The sequence below is a fragment of the Schistocerca piceifrons genome, chromosome 1, assembly GCF_021461385.2.
Source record: "Schistocerca piceifrons isolate TAMUIC-IGC-003096 chromosome 1, iqSchPice1.1, whole genome shotgun sequence".
Lineage (NCBI taxonomy): Eukaryota > Metazoa > Arthropoda > Insecta > Orthoptera > Acrididae > Schistocerca > Schistocerca piceifrons.
Window position 1 is genome coordinate 1073018213 of NC_060138.1, and position 25348 is coordinate 1073043560.

Consider the following 25348-nt stretch of genomic DNA (forward strand, 5'->3'; position numbering starts at 1 on the left):
TAGAGATGAGATTTAATATGCATTTTGACTTCTACCAACACCCAAAACAAATATTCATAAAAAAATTTTGAAGACATTTGTGATTGGGAGGGATTTTAACAAGATAAGGAGAATTTTGGTAGCAAACAAAACGTAACTTTTCTTTTCAGAGAACTGTATGGCATATTGGTTAACTTTCTCACACTCAGACGCAGAGAAGTTTAAATATCCATCAAGCCATCTCTTATTTGGTTTATATTTGTTTCCCTAAATCACTGCAGGAATATGCCGGATGGTTCCTTTTATGATATGCAGAAAAGCAGTGATCTGTTTCTTATTCATGTCACCTATAGCTTAGCCGTAATTCAATCCTTTCGTGATTTTTGTAACTCTAAGCTTTAATAATAATATTTTTAGCTTTTAAAAGGAGAAAAATGACAGATAGTGCGTATACCACTCACAGAACGCATGTCGATCCGACCGATGGATCAACCGTCGTAATTCTTCCATATATGCGTTGCTGAAACACGCAAACTGATACGATGTTTCGCGGCTGCGCAGCCATTGCTGTTTACATTACACCAATCGTATTTCGTCAGTCCCATACAATGAAACGTCCTCAGCTATTTGAAGGACATATTCCAATCTCTGTCTTCCCCTACTGGTTTTACTCTCTACAGCTCACTCTAGTATCATGTAAATTATTCCTTGATGTCTTAATACGTGTCCTTACATCCTGTCTCTCATTTTGTCAACGTCTTCCAATTATTCCGCTCCTCGTCAGCTCAGAGTATCTCCCAATTTCTTATTAGTTCACGTAATTTTCAATATCCTTCAACAGCATAACGCCCCTAGCGCTTAGGTCCTCTAATTTTCCGTTTCTTTTTCACAGTACAGCATCCATCTGCATACAATGCTATGTTCCAGACGTACATTATTAGAAATTTCTTCGTCAAATCAATGCCAATGTTTGGTACTAGCTGACTTCTTCTGGTCAAGAATGCTCTCTTGATTTGTGGTAACGTACTTCCTATGTTCCTCTTGATTCGTTTGGCACACATGTAATATGCTCTCATAGGTTGATGAATACGTGTTCACTGATGGAGCTGAGAGTTTAGTCGAAGGTCTTCAACTAGTTCTTCATACCGAGAGAGCAATCATTTCCCTGCGAGAAGCATTTGAGATTTCCTTGTTACGAAAACAATTCTACTGACAGTGAAACTCCGGAATGGGTATATATATCTGAGTTTCTCTTTCTTACTGTTTAATACGTTCACGCCAGTCTGTACTGCTGGTGGCACTCGCTGGAACCTCCCACCTAGCGGCATTTACCACTGGTGGCTCACATTCGACTCTGCTAATGACGCTACCAGCAGCACACTAACGTATGATGTGTTACCTGTCAACCAGGCGCAACGAACAGCTGTGCATATACACTCCTGGAAATTGAAATAAGAACACCGTGAATTCATTGTCCCAGGAAGGGGAAACTTTATTGACACATTCCTGGGGTCAGATACATCACATGATCACACTGACAGAACCACAGGCACATAGACACAGGCAACAGAGCATGCACAATGTCGGCACTAGTACAGTGTATATCCACCTTTCGCAGCAATGCAGGCTGCTATTCTCCCATGGAGACGATCGTAGAGATGCTGGATGTAGTCCTGTGGAACGGCTTGCCATGCCATTTCCACCTGGCGCCTCAGTTGGACCAGCGTTCGTGCCGGACGTGCAGACCGCGTGAGACGACGCTTCATCCAGTCCCAAACATGCTCAATGGGGGACAGATCCGGAGATCTTGCTGGCCAGGGTAGTTGACTTACACCTTCTAGAGCACGTTGGGTGGCACGGGATACATGCGGACGTGCATTGTCCTGTTGGAACAGCAAGTTCCCTTGCCGGTCTAGGAATGGTAGAACGATGGGTTCGATGACGGTTTGGATGTACCGTGCACTATTCAGTGTCCCCTCGACGACCACCAGTGGTGTACGGCCAGTGTAGGAGATCGCTCCCCACACCATGATGCCGGGTGTTGGCCCTGTGTGCCTCGGTCGTATGCAGTCCTGATTGTGGCGCTCACCTGCACGGCGCCAAACACGCATACGACCATCATTGGCACCAAGGCAGAAGCGACTCTCATCGCTGAAGACGACACGTCTCCATTCGTCCCTCCATTCACGCCTGTCGCGACACCACTGGAGGCGGGCTGCACGATGTTGGGGCGTGAGCGGAAGACGGCCTAACGGTGTGCGGGACCGTAGCCCAGCTTCATGGAGACGGTTGCGAATGGTCCTCGCCGATACCCCAGGAGCAACAGTGTCCCTAATTTGCTGGGAAGTGGCGGTGCGGTCCCCTACGGCACTGCGTAGGATCCTACGGCCTTGGCGTGCATCCGTGCGTCGCTGCGGTCCGGTCCCAGGTCGACGGGCACGTGCACCTTCCGCCGACCACTGGCGACAACATCGATGTACTGTGGAGACCTCACGCCCCACGTGTTGAGCAATTCGGCGGTACGTCCACCCGGCCTCCCGCATGCCCACTATACGCCCTCGCTCAAAGTCCGTCAACTGCACATACGGTTCACGTCAACGCTGTCGCGGCATGCTACCAGTGTTAAAGATTGCGATGGAGCTCCGTATGCCACGGCAAACTGGCTGACACTGACGGCGGCGGTGCACAAATGCTGCGCAGCTAGCGCCATTCGACGGCCAACACCGCGGTTCCTGGTGTGTCCGCTGTGCCGTGCGTGTGATCATTGCTTGTACAGCCCTCTCGCAGTGTCCGGAGCAAGTATGGTGGGTCTGACACACCGGTGTCAATGTGTTCTTTTTTCCATTTCCAGGAGTGTAATTTTGTGTGATCGTTCAATGAGGGATCTTTCTGAGCTAATGAGATCACATAACTTTTGATTAATGTAGTGTGAACTTATTTATGTGATCTCCGTCGATTTAAAACAACGGACTTATAACTTATAATGGACTTTTTTTCGTAGGAAAATAGCCAAACAACCGTACGTTTTGATGAGTTATTTTATTTTATTTTAACAAGCAGTTTCCGCATTTAAATATACCATCCTCAGACCCCAATGCATTTCATGTATATGTTGAAACGCTGAAATTGGTTGTTAAAATAAAATAGCTTCTCAAAAGGGTACGGCTCTTTGACGATTTTCCATGTAAATATTTGACCACCCGCTGTCCCGCGTCCACGATGGAACAACAGAGACTCAGAATAAAATATGAATATATTAAAATACGAGGCCTATTGGGAAAATAAGGAAAGATCGGCCGCAACGATGGAGTTTTGCACAAATGTGTTGGGCAGTGACTCTTGTACGCCCGTAGACAGCGTTACGTCGACTTTCTCAGGTCTGATCGCACAGTGAAGGCTAAAAATGCCTCAAAAATAGTGTCTTCCTAGAATATGGGTGCCTACCGAGAGATTTCGCCTGATTTCATGCACCGCTGACCGAAACTTACAGTCACAAAAATAAAGGTTTCTTGCGGCCGGCACTGTTTGTATTCATTTTAAAGATTCATTATGTTCATTCTTTCTCCATATCCTAAACTGATATAGTTTATTTAGAATATACTACGTGAAACGGGGTGTTTAGATCTTTTTGTCGTTTCACTGCGTGAAGTGGCGCACTGGTTAGCACAATTGACTCACATTCGGGAAGAAGACGGTTCAAATACATGTCTAGCCATGCAGATATAGGTTTTCCATGAATTTCCTAGATCACTTCTGGCAAATTCCAGTATGATTTCTTTTAATGGCGCGGCTTATTTCCTTTCGCTTTCCTGAAACATTTCAAGCTTGAGTTCCGTTTATAATGACCTCGATGTTAACGTGACGTTAAACCCTAATATTCATTTTTTTTATCTTTTCCTTCCTTTGCGAAACCGTGCCGGGTCGCGAATGGAATGATACTTCTCAGTTTCGCGGACAATCAACCATACCCTTATATGGGCTATTACTGCGTTGGAGCCTCCACTTGCTAAGGCATTTTAAAAGTGCTGCTAGATTCCGCCCTGGTAGGAATGCGTATTCTCCTTCTGTCGGCATCTAATGTAAACACATTGCCAAATGTGACCCCGCTTTTCAAAGCGATCGCCCATCGTATATGTGAGGCGAAACGTAGTGATCAGCCTGGTATTTACTAGAGATCAGAAATTAACTCTATACACTCGCTCTGAACTCGCCATTGCGTCCCATGATGTTATCTCCGAACTCGCCGACCCCGTGTACCCGTGAGTTCGCAAGAATAGCAGTGGACTCGCGGCATTCCCCTTACATACACAATATTCCTGAAAAAAATTTCTATTAAACTATAAACTACCATTCATTTATTTCACACAGCTGTGATTTTGGCTTTGTAGCCATTCTAAAGAACAATTTCAAACGCCGCAAAATGTCTGACATCTCTAAATCATGAAGCAAGTTACATAACAATACAACGACTCATGATTTTGTCGTGAATATTGTTCTGTTTCCACATATATTTACAAAAAATAAATCTTTTTAGAAGACTGCTTTAAATTTATTTTAATTTTTGATATCTGCTCAGAAAATGTATAACTTCTACGTTGACATATACACCCTTTCGAGGCGCTAGAGAGTCTATAACAAGACTATCAGGAAATATGATATGAGGATGAATTGCAGTCTGTAAATGGGGATTAATAATTAAAATAAATTAGAGAAATGAATAACATGCTCCACAGCTTGCTGTTAGTCCACAAATGGAAACAGTCATGACCAAGTGAGTGCAGAAATAACATGCTTTTTTGGCACAGGGATGTACCAATGACGTCGCTCTGTATCCAGTTTTCGTTTGACGCACCACACACGGTGGAGGAGGAATAAACAGGAAAAGAACCATTTCGTTTGGACTCGATATGGTTTGTATGCTTTTCGTATGAAGCGTGGATTATAGCGTGAAACTTATTCCTGATATCATTCCTCCTTCAAAGGAAAACATTTGCTATTGTGTACTTCGCATCAATCTACTTTCGCCTTACAGCCTCCACAGTCTCACAAAACACAGATTCGTTAACGTCCAGCCTGGTAATCGGTCTTGTCGCTTTGCCAATGCTACTTTGCAGTAGCAAGATTTTGCACTCATCTTCAGTGCTATCAATAAGCCACGACTAGCCTTATATTCCGGCATTCTTCAGTGCCCGTGAACGAGTATACGGGTATGAAGCGAACACAGCGCCAAAGTTCTCAGATTCGTCATACTCGCGGAACTACAGCGGGAATGAAGGAAGAAGCCCTTCAGCACTCACATAATAGGGGCCCCTTGAATTTTTCTTTTGTTTCCTTTACTGTTTGCTCAATATACAGATTGAATAACATCGGGGATTGGCTGCAACCTTTTCTCACTCCCTACCCCAGCCACTGTTTCCCTTTCATGCCCTTCAACTCTTATAAATGCCATCTGATTTCTGTACAAATTGTAAACAGCCTTTCCGTTCTTTGCTTAGAACTAGTGGCTCTCTTTTCTCCAACCCCTGCCACCTCCAGAATTTGAAAGAGAGTATTTAAGTCAACGTTGTCAAATACAAATGCTATAGAAGTAGTTTTGTCTTTCCTTAGTCTATCTTCTAAGATAAGAAACTGATTTTGCCTGATGTCGGCTTCTACCTGTTTTTCCATTCGTCTGTAAAGAACTGGTGTTAGTATTTTGCAACCACGACTTATTCAACTGATAGTTCGCTAATTTTCACACCTGTCAACACCTGCATTCTTGGGGATTGGAATTATTATATTCTTCTTGAAGGGTATTTCGCCTGTCTCATACAACTTACAAGATGGTAGAGCTTTGTCAGGGCTTGAATGAGATCAGAATGAGATTATCACTCTGCAGCGGAGTGTGCGCTGATATGAAACTTCCTGGCAGATTAAAACTGTGTGCCGGACCGAGACTCGAACTCGGGACCTTTGCTATTTGCGGGCAAGAGCTCCACCAACTGAGCTACCCAAGCACGACTCACGCCCCGTCCTCACAGCTTTACTTCTGCCAGGGAGTTTCTTTGTCAGGGCTTGTTTTCTCAAGGCTCTCAGTAGTTCTAATGGAATGCTGTCTACTCCTGGGGCCTTGTTTCGACGTAGGGTTTGCAGAGCTCTGTCAAACTCTTCATGTAGTATCATATCGCCGATTTTATCTTCATCTGTGTCTTCTCCCATTTCCATAATATTGTCCTCAAGGGCATCACCCGTGTATAAAACGCCGCTGTATACTCCTTCCACCTTTCTGCTTTCCTTTCTTTGCTTAGAACTGGTTTTCCATCTGAACTCTTGAAATTCATACAAGGGGCAAGGTCCCTCTAATTTTCCTGCAGGCAGTATCTATCTTACCCTCGTGAAACACGCCTCTACATCCTTACATTTGTCCTCTAGCTATCCCTGCTTAGCCATTTCGCACTTCCCGTGTATCTCATTTTTGAGACGTTTGTAATCCATTTACTGCATTTTTATATTTTCTCCTTTCATGAATTAAATTCAGTATTACTTCTGTTACCCAAGGATTTCTACTAGCCCTCGTCATTTTACCTACCTTATCCTCCCATCATCTCTCAAAGCTACTCACTCTTCTTCTACTGTATTTCTTTCCCCAGTTTTGTCAATCGTTCCCTAATGCTCTCACTGAAAGTCTCTACAACCTCTTTCATTTTATCCAGGTCACATCTCCTTAAAGTCCCACCTTTTTGCAGTTTCTTCAGTTTTAATATACAGTTCATAACCAATAGCTTGGAGCCAGAGTACATAGCTGCCCCTGGAAATGTCTTACAATTTAAAACCTGGTTCCTCTAAATCTCTGTCTTACCATTATGTAATCTGTCTGAAACCTTGCAGTGTCCCCAGGCCTCTTCCACGTACACAACCTTCTTTCATGATTATTGAGCCAAGTGTTAGCTATGATTAAGTTGCGCTCTGTGCAAAATTCTACCAGGCGGCTTCCTCTTTCATTCCTTACCCCCATTCAATATTCAACTACTACTTTTCCTTCTCTTCCTTTTCCTACTATCTAATTCCAGTCCCCCACGACTATTACATTTTCGCCTCCCTTCACTATCTGAATAATTTATTTTATCTTATCATACATTTCTTCGTCATCTGCGGAGCTAGTTGGCGTATAATCTGAGTAGTCGCGAAGATCTGAATGGGGGACTATTTTACCTCCGGAATATTTTACCCAAGATGACGCCATCATCATTTAACCATACAATAAATCTGCGTGCCCTCGGGAAAAATTACAGCTCTAGTTCCCCCTTGCTTTCAGCCATTCGCAGTTCCAGCACAGCAAGGCCGTTTTGGTTAGTGTTACAAGGCCAGATCAGTGAATCATCCAGACTGTTGCCCCTGCAACTACTGAAAAGGCTGCTGCCCTTCTTCAGGAACAACATGTTCGTCTGGCCTTTCATCGGATACCCCTCTGTTCAGTTTGCACCTACGGTAAGGCTATCCGTATCGCTGAGGCACGCAAGCTTCTCCACCGACAGCAAGGTCCATGGTTGGGGGGTTGGGGTTGTTTTGGGGAAGGAGACCAGACAGCGAGGTCATCGGTCTCATCGGATTAGGGAAGGACGGGGAAGGAAGTCGGCCGTGCCCTTTGGAAGGTACCATCCCGGCATTTGCCTGGAGCGATTTAGGGAAATCACGGAAAACCTAAATCAGGATGGCCGGACGCGGGATTGAACCGTCGTCCTACCGAATTCGAGTCCAGTGTTTAACCACTGCGCCACCTCGCTCGGTAAGGTCCATGGTTCATGGGGAGGGGAGGGGGGGGCAGACTACGAAAGGAAACAAATGGTCACTATAACAAACAATCTGGTTTACTGCTAAAAGATATAAACCACCGAGTCAAGAACACAGAAACTTAATAAATGGACAAGGGAATCCGAACGATATAAAGCTGTGTAGCAAATATGATCAATGATTTTGGAAAAGGTTAAGAGCAGAGAGGTCTCAGATAGATATGAATGAACAACAGCGCTCTCGCCTAAGTGCATGGTGGGTGCAACTAGCTGGTTGTGAAAATTAGATCAGCAAAACTAGACCCTGGTTTTAGTTATCTGACTTCGCACTTGCCTCGTCTCAGCCTATGCTAAGATCTCCAAAGCTTACTACTCTAAATATGCGAAAGGGCAGAAGATGGCTAATAATTCGAAGTTCTGTATGGCCTCTGTGTTCTGCTCTAAGACAGAGATGTCTCTCTCCTCAGCTCCCTTCAACGGCCTGGAGCAACTACCTTTTATGATGCCCTCAGGAGAAGTGTTCTCTATAACGTCAGTCCAAGATATGTTCTATGATGCCATGTGGAGAAGTGCTCTATAACTTTCCTCTACCAAATCTGGCTGATTCTGCCAGCGTTGGAATCTCGACGGCCAATTGCAGCAGAGCTTGTGAGTCATGGCCAATGATAATTTAACAAAAAAGCTTAACAATTTCATGTTTATCAGATTTTATCTTGGTTAACCAGTGGGTTATAATTTTCTTGTGGTGCGGGACAGAAGTCAGAAAATCTCCCCAAGTGTGTACCAGCTTTCAGCTAATGGCCAGTGTGAAAACATCCATTAGACAACTGTGGGAACTCTCCATTACTACTACCAAAATAATTACTAAGAGCCAACCAGTGAAGGACCAGTTATTAAAATCTGAACAAATTTTCCAGACGGCTTTCTGTTGACTTAGAAGCTGCTCGCAATTTAGGTAGTGTCGTATCATCTCCTGCATTTCAGATTTTTATCTCTGAGAAAAAGCATTCCTTTCATTTTCTTGCACGATGACATCCTCACTCCATGCCACTGCTGGGCTGGGCTTGTAGACTGCCCTCTCTTGCACTTTACTTGCCCAGAACTGGCTTTCAATACAAACATATGTTCCATTAAATAAATCTTCCCTTTCGATAGACAGTTAAAAGCCCCAAGGCTGATGTTATTCCAGGACTCTCTCATCACACCAAGAGGAAAAGAGATATAGAAATAATTAGAAATGCAATCATTGGCAGTTGTTATTGTTGCCTACAGTGTGCATACTGGATTAAAGATTTGACTTGTCTTACTGTTTTGATCTGCATTTTAAATTATAAATCAGGTTATGGGACAGTTTGGGAATAACCTGCCATGTAACAATTGACTGTGCATTTCATGTTACTCTCTTACAAAAACTTAAGTTTCACTGAATTAATGAAGTTGATAGAATCGTACATAACAAAGAGAATGCAAAATGTTGTCCAGAATAATTCAAACAATGTTGGCAGGAATTTATTGAATAAGTCAGACAATGCCGAAGGGAGATAAAATTTTACAGACTGGAAAGAAAGCATGAAGGGGATCCCTCATGGTACAATTATTACTCCACTCCTGTTCTTTATATACGAATACGTGAATGACTTTCCACTTAACATTCATGAAGCAGAAATGCTATTATTTGTTGACAGTATGGAATTATAATAAATCCTATTAGAAAGAAAGCAAGAGAATAAATGTTTATAGATGTTTTTCAAAGAATTATCAAATGATTTTCTGAAAAGTGTTTCCCCTTTAATTTTGAGAAAACACACTATATTTATTTCTGTGTAAAAAGAGAGTCATTTCAACTGCTGATGTAGCACCATAACAGGAATCAGTAAACAAGGTAGAAATCTCAAAATTTTTGGGCTTACATATTGATGAAAACTTGAACAGGAAGAAGCATATTACTGAGTCGCTCAAAGAGCTCTTTTTGCTCTTCACATAGATGCTAGTTTTCGTAATAAATGAATCACCTTCCTCACATATTTTATATACTTCCACTTAACAATGTCTTACGATATGATTTTCTTGTGCAATGCAATATTTGATTGCATAAAAGAGAGGAGTAAGAATAATATGCGGTGTTCACCTGCCATGATCTTGAAGGTATCTCATCAAGAAGTTTAGCATTTTAATTGTACTCTCAAAAAATATATATTCATTAATGAAATTCGTAATAAATAATTTGTCACCATAATCCATTACGATTTTAAAGAATGATGATTTCCATACCTACAACACGAGAAGGAAAAACGACCTTTTATTACCCACTGTTAAAGCTGTCAGGAGTTCAATATGTATCTACAAAATTTTTTGACCATTCGGTCAATAAGATAAATTGCCTGAAAGGTAACAAAGAATGTTTTAAATCTAAACTAAACCCAGCTTTCTGGGCAACTCTTTCTATTTGAAAGATCAATTAATTTTTGATCATAGTTAAGTAAATAGGCCTGGAAAATATTATGTTCGTTACTGTTAACTACATATAGTGTAAACTAACTCGTTGTACACAATTTCGGTTTAAAAAATTCATTCAAATGATCTATGGGACACGTGACTTTGTAAGAGAGTTGTTTCTTGTATGTACCGTTCAGGTGGACCACTTACGAGTCAGTCGTCTTCGAAAAATTTTCAGACGAACAACATAGAGGACGAAAGAATTCTGACTGTCTATACCTTTCTACTGCCGTGAATATGCTGTTTTTGGTCTTAAAAGGAGATGCTCCGAGTCACCTTTCGACGTTTCTGTACGAAAGCTGTGACTGCTGTTCCACAGGGCTGGATGTTAGGTACCACACTTCAAATTCTGTGCGGTATAGAGGTGCTCTGTATAGGGCAGTATTTAGAAGCGGTAACGACCGTAATTTCTGCAAGACTAACAGGAGGACTTAAAGTATTGTCATAAGTCTCGAAGTAAAAATTTACTCCAGAAGAGTCCTTGCACTTGTTAACTGCAAGCCCCCGACTGTGAAATCCCATTGGAGGCCGAAACTTGGAACGCAATGATACAAGGTCTATTTAGACTTTTAAGTCGATGTGAGATTAATTTCCTGCTGGTATATTAAAAGAGTTTGTAGTAAAAGTTGAATTATCACACAAACACACACACACACACACACACACACACACACACACACACAAAGAAATTCTGCTATCTCTGCAAAGCAAGATCCTATGCACAGTATCATACACTTGCAAATTTCTATCAGCAAGTTTCTATCACCGTATAGGCGGACAGATCCGAAAAAAGCCGCATATACTGTCGCAGTAAGTAAAAAATAAATTTACATCCATATCGACAGATAAGCTATAGTCATGGCGATACATTAAAGTGTGACCCATCTTTCTGCCATAGAACCAGCACCCAGCATTATGCTACTACCAGTAATGATGTAACTTCCCGGATCCTCCCGAAACAATCTGAAGATGAACCTGAAAAGGTTCGAAAACCGGTTCATGTAATAAAGCATTATTATTCAAAAAAAGTGACTGGTTGCAGTTGTGTATAACTTATTTACTTTTAACTATTTAATATTTTAAAACTGAATGTAAGCATATTTAGACAATTTGTTAATAACTGACGTAATATTGTGCCGTTTTTATGATGAGAGGTCCAAAATTATTGTAATAATTTTGGGAATATTTAGCATCATGTGTATAATTGTTATATTTAAATAGTTTTAGTTGCGCGTCACATAATGGAACGCATTTAAGGGCGAGCTGTAGGAAATATGTGTTCGTTTGTTGGCACCCTGTCGTTACTGGCGGTTTTCACTTCTTGCTAGCGGTATTGCATCAGCGGACCTAGAATAATTTTGGTGAGCGCAAGCAGGGAGTATTAGATGGTAGTTTTAAGCGCCCGTACGAATTTTAAGTTTGTTTGTGGGACTTGAGGTAGCTGAGAATTTACACAATTTAACTGCAGTTAATATTGAGAGTCACGTGTGGCGCACTTGTTTGCTACTTATCGCTTTGATTATTTTGTAAAATGAACTTTAGTTATATGTCGCAATGAGTAGTGAGACTTTGTGCTATCAGACGTTGAGTGTTTGTTTAAGATTCCGTGATTAATAGGCTTTCAAAGGAACTTTGCATGTGTTCCATTTATGTTGCTATGCTGAGCTACAACAATTATTATCTGTTTTTGTTTTCACATGAGTGCCCATTTGTGTAAGGCCACCATTCAAAATTGTGTGCATTTGTTGTAGTAAACATTCATTGAATTTTAATGACAGTTATTCTGTTTCGAGAACATAATTAATCCCGTGTAATATACGTACAGATTATCTATTTTGAAATTATTTCGCCAGTCTGCCTTCTACCTTAAAATGACCTAAGGGCTAGATAGTTATTAAACATGTGTGATTTAGAGCGTTGGTGTACGACTGACTATTACTACACTGAAGCGAGCCAACCTAAGAGACTACGTCGTACACTGGTCACACCAAAAGCGGTCTGTAAAACCGATGGAGCTGTCATAATATTATACATCTACATACACAATCCACAAGCCACTGTGAAATCCATGGTGGACAGTACATCGCACCGATATTATCAGTTTTCTTTCGTAATTCATGGACATATTAATGGAGGAAAAAAGTCCATTTGCTAGTGTTCGTGCCCTATTGTCTTTTATCGTATCTCATGACTCCTACGAGAGAGATAAAATGATGGAGGCATAATGGTCGTACAGATTTCTTCGAATATGTTGTTGTTGTGGTCTTCAGTCCTGACACTGGTTTGATGCTGCTCTCCATGTTACTCCATCCTGTGCAAGATTCTTCATCTCCCAGTACCCACTGAATCTGCCTAGTGTATTCATCTCTTCGTCTCCCTCTACGATTTTTACCCTCCACGCTGCCTTCCAATACTAAATTGGTGATGCCTCGATGTCTCAGAATATGTCCTACCAATCGATCCCTTCTTCTAGTCAATTGTGCCACAAGCTCCTCTTCTCCACATTGGGGAGAAGAGGAGCTTCAGCATTCTTCTGTAGCACCACATTTCGAAAGCTTCTATTCTCTTCTTATCTAAACTATTTATCGTCCACATTTCACTTCCATACATGGCTACACTCCATACAAATACTTTCAGAAACGACTTCCTGACATTTAAATCTATACTCGATGTTAACAAATTTCTCTTCTTCAGAAACGCTTTCGTTGCCATTGCCAGTCTACATTTTATATCCTCTCTACTTCGACCATCATCAGTTATTTTGCTCCCCAAATAGCAAAACTCTTTACTACTTTAGGTGTCTCATTTCCTAATCTAATTCCCTCAGCATCACCCGACTTAATTTGACTACATTCCATTATCCTCGTTTTGCTTTTGTTGATGTTCATCTTATATCCTCCTTTCAAGACACTGTCCATTCCGTTCAACTGCTCTTCCAAGTCCTTTGCTGTCTCTGACAGAATTACAATGACATCGGCGAATCTTAAAGTTTTTATTTCTTCTCCATGGATTTTAATACCTACTCCGAGCTTTTCTTTTGTTTTCTTTATTGCTTGCTCAATAGACAGATTGAATAACATCGGGGATAGGCTACAACCCTGTCTCACTCCCTTCCCAACCACTGCTTCCCTTTCATACCCCTCGACTCTTATAACTGCCATCTGGTTTCTGTACAAATTGTAAATAGCCGTTCGCTCCCTGTATTTTACCCCTGCCATCTTCAGAATTTAAAAGAGAGTATTCCAATCAACATTGTCAAAAGCTTTCGCTAAGTCTACAAATGCTAGAAACGTAGGTTTGCCTTTCCTTAATCTTTCATCTAAGACAAATCGTAGGGTCAGTATTGCCTCACGTCTTCCAAGATTTCTACGGACTCCAAACTGATCTTCCCCGAGGTCGGCTTCCATCAGTTTTTCCATTCGTCTGTAAATAATTCGCGTTAGTATTTTGCAGCTGTGACTTATTAAACTGATAGTTCTGTAATTTTCACATCTGTCAACACCTGTTTTCTTTGGGATTGGAGTATAGATCTACTAGATTTCGAAGGATCTACGTTATCTTACATTAAAGGGTTTGCATTTAAAGTTTCTCGATATCCGTCACACAAGAGTTTTGTAAGCGACTTCCGCCGCGCAGGATAGCCGCGCGGTCTGAGGCAGCGCGGCTGTCCCCGTCGGAGGTCCGAGTCCTCCTTCGGGCATGGCTGTGTGTGTTGTCCTTAGCGTAAGTTAATTTAAGTTAGATTCAGTAGTGTGTAAGCTTACGTACCGATGACCTCAGCAATTTGGTCTCATAAGACCTTACCATAAATTTTCAAAGTTGTAAGCGACTTCCCTCACAGATTTATTACATTTACCCAGAACTCTTATAGCAAAGTTGTCTTCCACTCGCCTCCCCAAATACTGATTTTGCGCTATCGTTTCAGTACCTATTCCTTCTTAGTTTTAACCCTAAATACTTACATGTTATGACGTTCGCAAGACGCTCATTATCGGGTACAGCTGGGTTCTTTCTCCATTTGGTAGGCACTGTCTTTCGTGTGCCTGCTTTTAAACAAAAACTGCCTGTCATTACACCAAGTAGAAATTTCGTCCGAGTCTTTCTACGTTTCCATATGACTGTTCAGTTGCGGTATTTTCATATAGGGGACAGGACCGTTAGCTTATAATCTGATACTACCGTTGACGCTATATTATAAATAGTTTACGTACACTGCCGGAAAAAGTGCAACAAGTTCAAGGGAAGTGTTCAGCGGCACCAGTGCACACGTGCATACTGAAGGTTTTTAGTGTTAGTGATTCATTTGTTACGGCCATCGGCGACAGATAGCATTCAGACGGCCTGTCTGCGCACTCACTCTGCAGGCTGTAACTGGGTGGAGCCAACACCGACTCAAAGGAAGGCCTCGACGCTTGTTGGTGACGTCACGTCAGCTAGACACGGCGAACGCCAGGTCTGTTGCAGGCAGAAACGCCAGGGCGTGCTTATCACTATAAAGCTCTTATTTTTGGACAAAATGTTTGGTATTGTTTTGGATTCTGCAGTTTTATTTAGATGAAAGATTTTCTTACTATCGAAAAGCTACAAATGAAGATCATAGTTCTGTATTACTGAGTCCTGTCGAAACAAACGTAGATCAATATGAGAAGATACTTTGCCCCATTGCAAGCTTCGGAAATTTTAGATTCAAGTAACTATATTTACTTGATCCATTTTGTAATCGAAACTTACCCCAACCCCCTTACAATTAACTCGTTTTATTTATTTGTTTATTTATTTACTTTCGTTTGCCATAGTCACTGGTAATGTGAACTAATTTACATGTGTAAATGTCCAACTGTTGCCAGTCATTAGACTACAGTCGTTTTCAACGAAAGGAATTCTAAACAGGAAATAAAATAGCTTCAGACATCGAAAATACTGCTGAGCTTAAACTTTTTTAAACATGCACATTAGAAAAGATAAATATTCCCCTCGCAACTGAAAGGAGGAACCTTATAAGATAAAAAAAAATTATTTTATAAAACAAGTATCTCTCTTTTGCCTCTTCTTCTGTCCCCAACCCCCTTCCCCACCGTGTACAATCGCAAGATATTTCATTAACATTCAGTGCTCCCCACTCCATAGCCAACCAAGATACCTAAAGAAGAGCACCAATATGTTCACAGTTTCTTGTAAAAGCAACCCAGTACAAACGTAACTTCCTCAGATTTACAAATAAGGTAAAGAAGTACGAATTCTGTTGCTGCTGGACCATGAAGTTGTTTTTGTATGTCAGTCCTTAAAACAGGTGGAAATATAAGTTCAGGAGTACACTAATTGTTAAGAAATGTAATGAATTGCACAATTAACTGACGTAGACATTTCTCAGAACAATGTGTGTTGGTCAACTACCGCCAATAGTTTCACATTTTCGTGTGTCAGAGAGAGAGACACCACCATTATGAGTATGCCTGCAACAGACCTGGCGTTCGCCGTACCTAGCTGACGTGACGTCACGAACAAGCGCCGAGGCCCTCCTTTGAGTCGGTGTTGGTTGAGCTCAGAGGTGAACGCTCTTTTTGGCATAAAACAAATGCCCTGGCCAGCGAGATCACCAGATTTCTCGCCAGCTGAACACGTATGGGACATGATGAAACGGGACCTTACTCTTCCTCCAGGGAAGCAACAAAAGGCACAAGATGCTTGGGACAATCTATCGCAGGATGCCATTTGGCACCTCTGTGATCGTTTGCATGCCAAAAGACACGCTTGGCGTTACCGCCACAAGGGGATACATTGTGTAATGATGTGACTGTCCGGGCACCATTTAGAATGATATGTGTGTTTCAGTTGATTAGAATTTGTACCTGATGTGATCATATCTGTCTTCCTGTAGAAACAGTAAACAGCCAACCACTTGCAAATTGGAAGGTTTATTAAAACCAATTTGCCATAGTTTCAACGTTTATAAAAACGAACTCTTCAGACGGAAATATAGACAACTGGATTACTTATTTGGCAGACGTATTTTAAAATGAAGCCGAAAGACATCAGTCAAAATAAAATTTCACCTCCATCACAAATTAAAATTAGCACGTCGTGGTTGTCGTCGTATAGGATTTCCCCACTAATCTACGGCTAGTGTGTTAGCTGTACATTGGTGTGGAAGTACAATGTGACAACAAGGATGTTGTGAATCTTTTTATTTATTCTGAAGGTGAAATTCTGAAATTCTGTATGTGACTAACACCTGTCGACTATATTTGAACGTAGCTCTGTCACAACACGTAATCCAGGTGTCTATATTTCCTTCTGAAGAACGCGTTTATATAAATTTTAAAATCATGGTAAAGGGGTTCTAATAAACATTGCAATTTGTAACTGATTGGCTGTTTACGACTTCTGCAAGAAGATTTCATTCTACTTTTGCCGCTCCATCCATGGACAAAATTTTAATATGATCATATCTGTTTTACTATGGTACAGTCTCGAAAGACTTTCGGAAATCTAGGAAGAGGACTCTGTCTGTGCAACTGCATTTCTTGCTTGCAAGATGTCGCATAAGAATAAGGCAAACTGCACGTCACTCCCGTTCGAATTTCCTGAAACCACTCTGGTTCTCTGAAGGCAGACTGTTTTCATGCAGGAACAGAGTAGTGTTGGAGTTCAAAATATGCTCTAGCATCCTTCAACAATTGGACGTGAGAGATATTCGTCTGCGCATCCCATCTTTTATCCTTTTTGTAAACAGAAATAAATATGGCCTTTTCCAGCCAAATGGGACTGAATGTTGTGCAAGATTTTCCCTATAAATATGAAATAGGAAAGCAGCTACTTCCTTGGAATGTTCGATGTAAAATCCAAGCCCAAACCTAAGTTTAAACTTAGATGCCATGTTAAGTGTTTGGTCAAAATACATGATTCACGACACCAAATAAACTTAACTGTGTAAATTTATGTTCGTTTCCATTATTTCTCATCTAAAGATTCCGTTCAGGTTCTAACATGCTAGTGAAATTGAGATTCACGCTATATCAGGCATCCCGTGCAGTTACTTTTTGCACTCTTCCATAGTAGCTTTATGAACATTTCTATGGGTGCTAGAGAGACAGCTTTATTTAATGAGCTTCGGCATTTGAACTGATTTTTATTTTAGTCTGCGCAACTATCGCTCCAAAACACAATGTTTAATTACAGCACTACATTCACTATCGTCCACACCACACTGAACACTTTAAAGGCCTACAACAGTTTTAGACTTTCATAAAAAGTGATACAGTCGTGACCTTTGTAAGTAGTGAACGTGGTTATCAAAATATCTGTAAGTTCCACAGAAATTTTTTTATGTTACAGAAATTTCTAGGTTCATACCCTTTAAATAGATGGTATGAAATTCGTTAGTGAAACACAATGGTGGTGAAGGTCAAAAGCCAACACTATTTTTAAAAAAACGCAGGTAGAGTGGATACGGTTAGATGTTATTAGGAACTGTTTACCAGCTCAGGTAGAATTGTGACGGAATTTTGAAGTGTCTTTATTGCATTAACTATCGCAGAGGTTAGTTGAAAGGATCTATTGAATCAATGAGACTCTCAAATGAGGGCAGATGGGAGGAAATCTGAACCTTGCAATATCCGATTTCGAGTCCAGACTCTGAACCACAGCGTCATCCCGGTATGTACAACGCACGCTGCAGAGTGATTTGGTTGGTTGTGTCATTTTGATGCAAAGGGCAATGAATCAAATGATATTATTTTATTTTGTTCGAAATGAAGAACACTGAGATGGTTTAGTCAAAAATAAGCACTAGCCTGAAGAATTGCATTGTTAGTGTCTGTTTGTTCACAGGCCTTTCTTGAGTGCTGTCTTTACCACAGGAACTAACTACGTATAGCAGGTATAATAAAGGTAAACGTAAGCCTGCATTACCATTGCAGTTCATTAGAACGAGCTTGAGATGTGAATAAACAATTCCGTTGATAAAGAAAGTGACTGTATCTGCAGTTTCAGGTAATATATGTGACAGAAAAACATTCCAATAACGTTATTCTTATGCTCAATTGAGCATTAAAAACGATATAAGATGAAATAAACACATTCACCTTTTTATTGGGAATTCGGGGCATTACACTGTAGTTAATGATAAGGGATTTGGAAGGTATGTTTTCTCTGTGAGAGGAGTAGGTTAAGAAAGACTCGAGACGATTCCTTCCTCTGAATGAAGAACGCTTGTAGTTTAAAGTGTCTCGGTGATTCAATAGTTACAGAGGAAACAGTAGCTCATATCGGCAAGAAAGGGTGAACGAAGCGGAAATATCCTGTTCGACCCGTCGTATTCCTACACTGACTTTGGGCGACCTGCGAAACACAAAATCTATGTGACCGAAATTGGATCTGAATTCTCCACCAGAAAAAGGGACCTGAGTCTCATCCATTGCATTACCTATCTCTGTCGTCCCACCCAATTGTGCCCGTATGTCTGGGAAACATATCAAGAATATCAGATTGAGGCAACTCAAACATGGTCGAACTCACTGATTGTTTGATAACGTGTGTAAATGGTCTGCACGTCAGCATAAAGAAAAATACTAATTTCAGTTTAGAGTTGTCATACATATCAAGTACCGATAGTTTTATGATTCGAAGGGGCTACCTTCACAGTAGATTTTAAGAAGGTACTACTTCTTCCTGGTACACGGTGCGAGAATCATAGCGATCACACCAGAGTGAATGGCGTACGTATCCTATTTGCAGGAGGATTCATGGAAACACCTGGGGTGTTAAAGTGACTCACGTATCATGCTAAAACAGTACTCGAAATTGAATATGGCGTCATGGGTAATACCAGGTGCACTTCGTTTAGTGTCGTCGTTGCTTAATGGGAAATGATAGGTTCGCGCAAGGAGTTGCGAAACGTTTCTGACGCCCTCGTCTGCACGTAGCATCTGCCGCCATAAAGCGAATATCTGCTGGGAGATTTCCTACCTGCCTTGAACCCGACGAGACCCGTGTGAGCGCACGTGCGTGCAACTCGTTCCACGTCATACTGCGACGTTTTGTTGTTACACTGGAGCGGTTGTGCTTTTTTTCTGTAGTGGCTCTTCTCTTTTGCGTCCCTATCAGAGGATTATGTGCGACAAACAAGGAAAGAGGCAAGACTTGGTATGCAAGACGTTCTGGATTTCGAATTGCGTGTTGGTACCACTTTAGTATTCAGTGCAGCCCTTGAATATACGACTGCAAGAATCAAGCACTTACGTCTATAAGGAAAAGAAATTAGTATAGGTAGTCATTTATCAACATCCTCTGGTAAGTATAGGTGTAGGCGTTTTCCAACGTTGAGTTACCACGGGTGCCCGATATACCGATACCACTAACGCAAAGAGATAACCTGCGCTTTCCATCACTTTGTCTGGCAATATACACTGGGATGACAAAAAATCATGGGATTGTGATGCGAAAATATACAGAAGGCGATAGTATCGCCGACACAGAATATACAGGGTGTTTCAAAAATGACCGGTATATTTGAAACGGCAATAAAAACTAAACGAGCAGCGATAGAAATACACCGTTTGTTGCAATATGCTTGGGACAACAGTACATTTTCAGGCAGACAAACTTTCGAAATTACAGTAGTTACAATTTTCAACAACAGATGGCGCTGCAAGTGATGTGAAAGATACAGAAGGCAACGCAGTCTGTGGGTGCGCCATTCTGTACGTCGTCTTTCTGCTGTAAGCGTGTGCTGTTCACAACGTGCAAGTGTGCTGTAGACAACATGGTTTATTCTTTAGAACAGAGGATTTTTCTGGTGTTGGAATTCCACCGCCTAGAACACAGTGTTGTTGCAACAAGACGAAGTTTTCAACGGAGGTTTAATGTAACCAAAGGACCGAAAAGCGATACAATAAAGGATCTGTTTGAAAAATTTCAACGGACTGGGAACGTGACGTATGAACGTGCTGGAAAGGTAGGGCGACCACGTACGGCAACCACAGAGGGCAACGCGCAGCTAGTGCAGCAGGTGATCCAACAGCGGCCTCGGGTTTCCGTTCGCCGTGTTGCAGCTGCGGTCCAAATGACGCCAACGTCCACGTATCGTCTCATGCGCCAGAGTTTACACCTCTATCCATACAAAATTAAAACGCGGCAACCCCTCAGCGCCGCTACCATTGCTGCGCGAGAGACATTCGCTAACGATATAGTGCACAGGATTGATGACGGCGATATGCATGTGGGCAGCATTTGGTTTACTGACGAAGCTTATTTTTACCTGGATGGCTTCGTCAATAAACAGAACTGGCGCATATGGGGAACCGAAAAGCCCCATGTTGCAGTCCCATCGTCCCTGCATCCTCAAAAAGTACTGGTCTGGGCCGCCATTTCTTCCAAAGGAATCATTGGCCCATTTTTCAGATCAGAAACGATTACTGCATCACGCCATCTGGACATTCTTCGTGAATTTGTGGCGGTACAAACTGCCTTAGACGACATTGCGAACACCTCGTGGTTTATGCAAGATGGTGCCCGGCCACATCGCACGGCCGACGTCTTTAATTTCCTGAATGAATAATTCGATGATCGTGTGATTGCTTTGGGCTATCCGAAACATACAGGAGGCGGCGTGGATTGGCCTCCCTATTCGCCAGACAAGAACCCCTGTGACTTCTTTCTGTGGGGACACGTGAAAGACCAGGTGTATCGCCAGAATCCAGAAACAATTGAACAGCTGAAGCAGTACATCTCATCTGATTGTGAAGCCATTCCCCCAGACACGTTGTCAAAGGTTTCGGGTAGTTTCATTCAGAGACTACGCCATATTATTGCTACGCATGGTGGATATTTGGAAAATATCGTACTATAGAGTTTCCCAGACCGCAGCGCCATCTGTTGTTGAAAATTGTAACTACTGTAATTTCGAAAGTTTGTCTGCCTGAAAATGTACTGTTGTCCCAAGCATATTGCAACAAACGGTGTATTTCTATCGCTGCTCGTTTAGTTTTTATTGCCGTTTCAAATATACCGGTCATTTTTGAAACACCCTGTAAAAGCGCAGTGAATTTCCTGAGCTGTCACTTGCACGTAGGTGATTCAAGAGAACAGGTTTCCGACGTGATGATGGCTCCACGACGGGAATTAACAGACTTTGAACGCGGAGTGGTAGCTGGAGCTAGACACATGGGACATAACATTTCGGAAAGCGTTATGGAACTCAATATTCCGAGATCCACAGTGTCAAGAGTGCGCCGAATATAACAAATTTCAGGCATTACCTCTCACCACAGACAACGCAGTGTACAACGGCCTTCACGTAACGGCCGAGAGCAGCGGCGTTTGCGAAGAATTTGCTGTGCTAACAGACAAACAACAGTTAGTGCAAAAATCAATGTAGGACGTACGACGAACGTATCAGTTAGGACAATTCGGCGAAATTTGGTGTTAATGGGCTATGGCTTCAGACGACCGACGCTTTGTTAGCAGCACGACATCGCCTGCTGAACCTCTGCTGGGATCGTGAACATATCGTTTGGAGCCTAGACGACTGGAAAAACCGTGGCCTGGTCAGATGAGCCCCGATTTCAGCGAGTAAGAGCTGATGGTAGGGTTCGAGTGTGGCACAGCTCCACAGAAGCCATGGACGCAAGTTGACACCAAGGCACTGTGCAAACTGGTGGTGGTTGTATAATGGTGTGCGCTGTGCTTAAATGGAATGGGCTGAGTCCTCCGCTCCAGCCGAAATGACCATTGACTGGAAATGGTTATTTTCAGCTACTTGGATACCATTTTCAGTCATTCAGGGACTTCATGTCCCCATACAACGATGGCATTTTTATTGATGACAATATGCCATGTCACCGTGCCACGATTGTTCGCGACTGGTCTGAAGAACGTTCTGGACAGTTCAAGCGAATGGTTTGGCCACCTATCTAACATTTATTGGATCGAGAGGTCAGTTCGTGCACAAAAACCTGCACCTTCTACATACTCGCAATTATGGACGGCTATAGAAGCAGCGTGGCTCAATACTTCTGTAGGGGATTCCAACGAACTGTTGAATCTAAGCCACATAGAGTTGGTGCACTATGATGGGTAAACGGAGCTCCGACGCGATATTAGGGTTCCATCCCCACCACAGTGAAATTACGCAGACATGCCATCTTATTCACGTATCACCCATAGAGGATGTATGTAAGCATGTCTGTACGGAAAAATGTCAGTACCACGATATATTTGACAGAACAACTGTACCAGATGTCCCACATGTCCAGACTGAAACTACCAAGGATTTAATGGTCTATGGACCATTACTTAAAATCGTAAAATATGCTTACCAACACACATCCAAACCTAATTCACCTCCTAAGGATACGTATTGTTGTGCTGGAATAACTCATCGCTTTGAAAAACAAATAGGAAGCTACAGAAGTAGATTTCAAGTAGTCTTTAACGACGAATGATATTAGTTGAGCTGAACAGGATAAGCACGAAACATGCACCACATGGAAATGGAGATGCCGTGTGGCTAGGGCCTCCCGTTGGGTAGACCGTTCGCCTGGTGCAAGTCTATCGAGTTGACGCCACTTCGGCGACTTGCGTGTCGATGAGGATTAAATGATGGTGATAAGGGGATCGAACCCGGGCCGTTAGGTTTGACATTCCGTCACGCTGACCACTCAGCTACCAGGGGCGGACGTACAGCACATAATGGACAGTGTTCTACTTGAAAACCAAAATCTATGGTTTCGTGTGCGAGAGGTCATATTTAGATCCGACAATCACTTCGGAATGAGTACCTCGACTCATCTGATCGAACCACAAGTACTGAATTTTCTGTGGTTTACAGAGAGAACTGACGTGTTGCGATATACGTAAGTGCCATTTATTCTGAGCGCTCTTTGCAGTACCAGGTGTAAGAGTTTTCGATCCTTAAAGCTGTTCAACTGTTATTTATATGTAAATGTGATAAAATTGATTGAGAGTTGATGAATATCAGTACTAAATCATGAATGGAGTGCTTACCAAATTAGCTCCTTTTGTCAAGCCTGTGCTATAATTACTAGAATTTCATAACATCGTATTCTCAAATGCATGTTCACCTTTCTTCAACCGATGTAAAGAGATGGATGGCACAGGCATTTACATCAGCATCTCACTATTATTTTTGAATATTTGGAAGAATTTTTCCGCTAGTAACTAACGACTATTTAGGTGAAATGTAATTAACGTTATCTCTGTCAGGGAAGGATCATTGAAACCCGTTATACACTCACTTTTTTGCGTTCCCTATTGTTTTCTCAAATCGCTACTGATTATTAAATAGTTAATTTCCAACTGAAATGTACATCTTATGCAAACGTCTTATTGTTACTATTCATTATTTTTAATTGTTATTCACTTGATGTTGTAACATGTTTTATAATTACGGAGCTATGCTGAAGTAGTCATAAAGAGTTAAGAAAAGTAAAAAGGATCACTTCCCAGCGTTCAGTTATTAAAAGATGAATACAGACTCTGGAAAGCAGAACCCTAAGGATCACTGAAGATGAGATAGAAAATTAAGTTCGAGTTATACGAATTTTTCCAGAAAGGTAGCTATCGGGATAATACACTTGTTATACAGCCGTTTATATAGCACCCTGTTGTAAGATATATGAGTTTTCTCGCATTAATAAGAAACTGTTCCGACGTTGATCTTTATCCTTACATTGTGATAGGTTACATCAACTCCTGGCAGAGGAAGAGCCGTTTAGTGAACATATGTGCGTGCACTGTGTGGAAAAGTTCCGTATGCGGTGTGACAGGACAGGAATGAGACTGACGCTGGAGATCTGCCTACTGCGGAGCGGAAGAACACATTTTCAGCAAACAGGTCGATCAATTCAACGGAGTCTATCGATGTTGATGAAACTTGTCACGCTGAGAGGACGCAGCTGAAGGTCGACTGGCAGACGCACACTAACTGCTACGACAAATCTTTCGTCAGTAGTACAAGCAGTCATCTTTATGTGATGTTGATATGCCATCATTGTAACACACTGTAGACGGTTAACGATAGGTATATACGACGAAACAACAGCACTATCAGGAATGATCGATCGGAATGGCACATTTGTGAAGCACTGGAATTTTGAAGAATCGGGGCTTAGTTCCCCGTCTGGCCGTACCAGAGTCGTGTTTCTGTTCTTTCCATAAATCGCTGTAGGTAAATTCAGGGGTGGTTCCGTTGGAAGAGACAATGCTGATTTCCTCCTCAAGCCGACTTCATGCTCCGTCTCTAATGACCTCACGTCGACAGGATGTCAGCATTAATCTTCCGTCTTTCCTTCCTTCTTTTCCTAATAGAAGGGGTACACTCAGAGAATATCTATCCGTTAACGACAATTATCAGCCTACTGACTAATTTGTGAGGAAACCTCTCATTCTGGGACAATTTTAATGCCCATTCTGGAGCCCCTCAGAATCGTGGGGCAAAGTCACGCCTTCCCTTTCAACTTTAGCAGCTGAACAATTGCATCGTTGGATATGTTTTCCTTACCACGGAGGAAGTGACATTAAAATGTATTATTTTCTTTGGAGAATCATGCTGCAGTTACTTATGGCTATTCAAAGAGTTTAGACCGTAGATGACTAACAATGACCCTACACCGTTTAGTAACTCTTATTTCCAAGACAAAACGGGTTGGGATATGATCATCTCCCGTGAATACTTGAAGATTGGCGAGGAGCACAAAGTCCAGTAACATTTAGCAGTAAAAGTCTGCACGTATGTCTTAAGTTAGCACTCTCCATAAGGTTAACCCAGTTATGACGTATGAGGAACGGCTTTAGACTACGATAAATGTCAATCAATCAGCCTTTCGGTAGGACACTGGCTTCATTTGAAGTGGCAAAGTAAACACAATTTGATTCTATTTTATGTTTCTCTCGTGTGAACCTGAGTTGCAGATACGCCTAGCATTCCTTTTATGGTGCTGCATATAACTGCTTCACTTGTCCTAATTGATTTTGTAGTCCGGTAGATGGTACACCCATATCCGTAATTTCTGAGATTTGCGTTTTTGCGAATACCATCACGCAACACTTAAGCGTCATCGTTCAAATTATGGAACATTATTTGT

The 25348-nt window shown here is 41.9% G+C and overlaps 1 protein-coding gene across 1 annotated transcript in view; it reads right to left on the reverse strand.

Moving 5' to 3' along the window:
* Positions 1 to 25348, reverse strand: part of LOC124797972 (loricrin-like) — a 58649-nt gene that overhangs the window by 27504 nt on the left and 5797 nt on the right. The window lies entirely within an intron of this gene.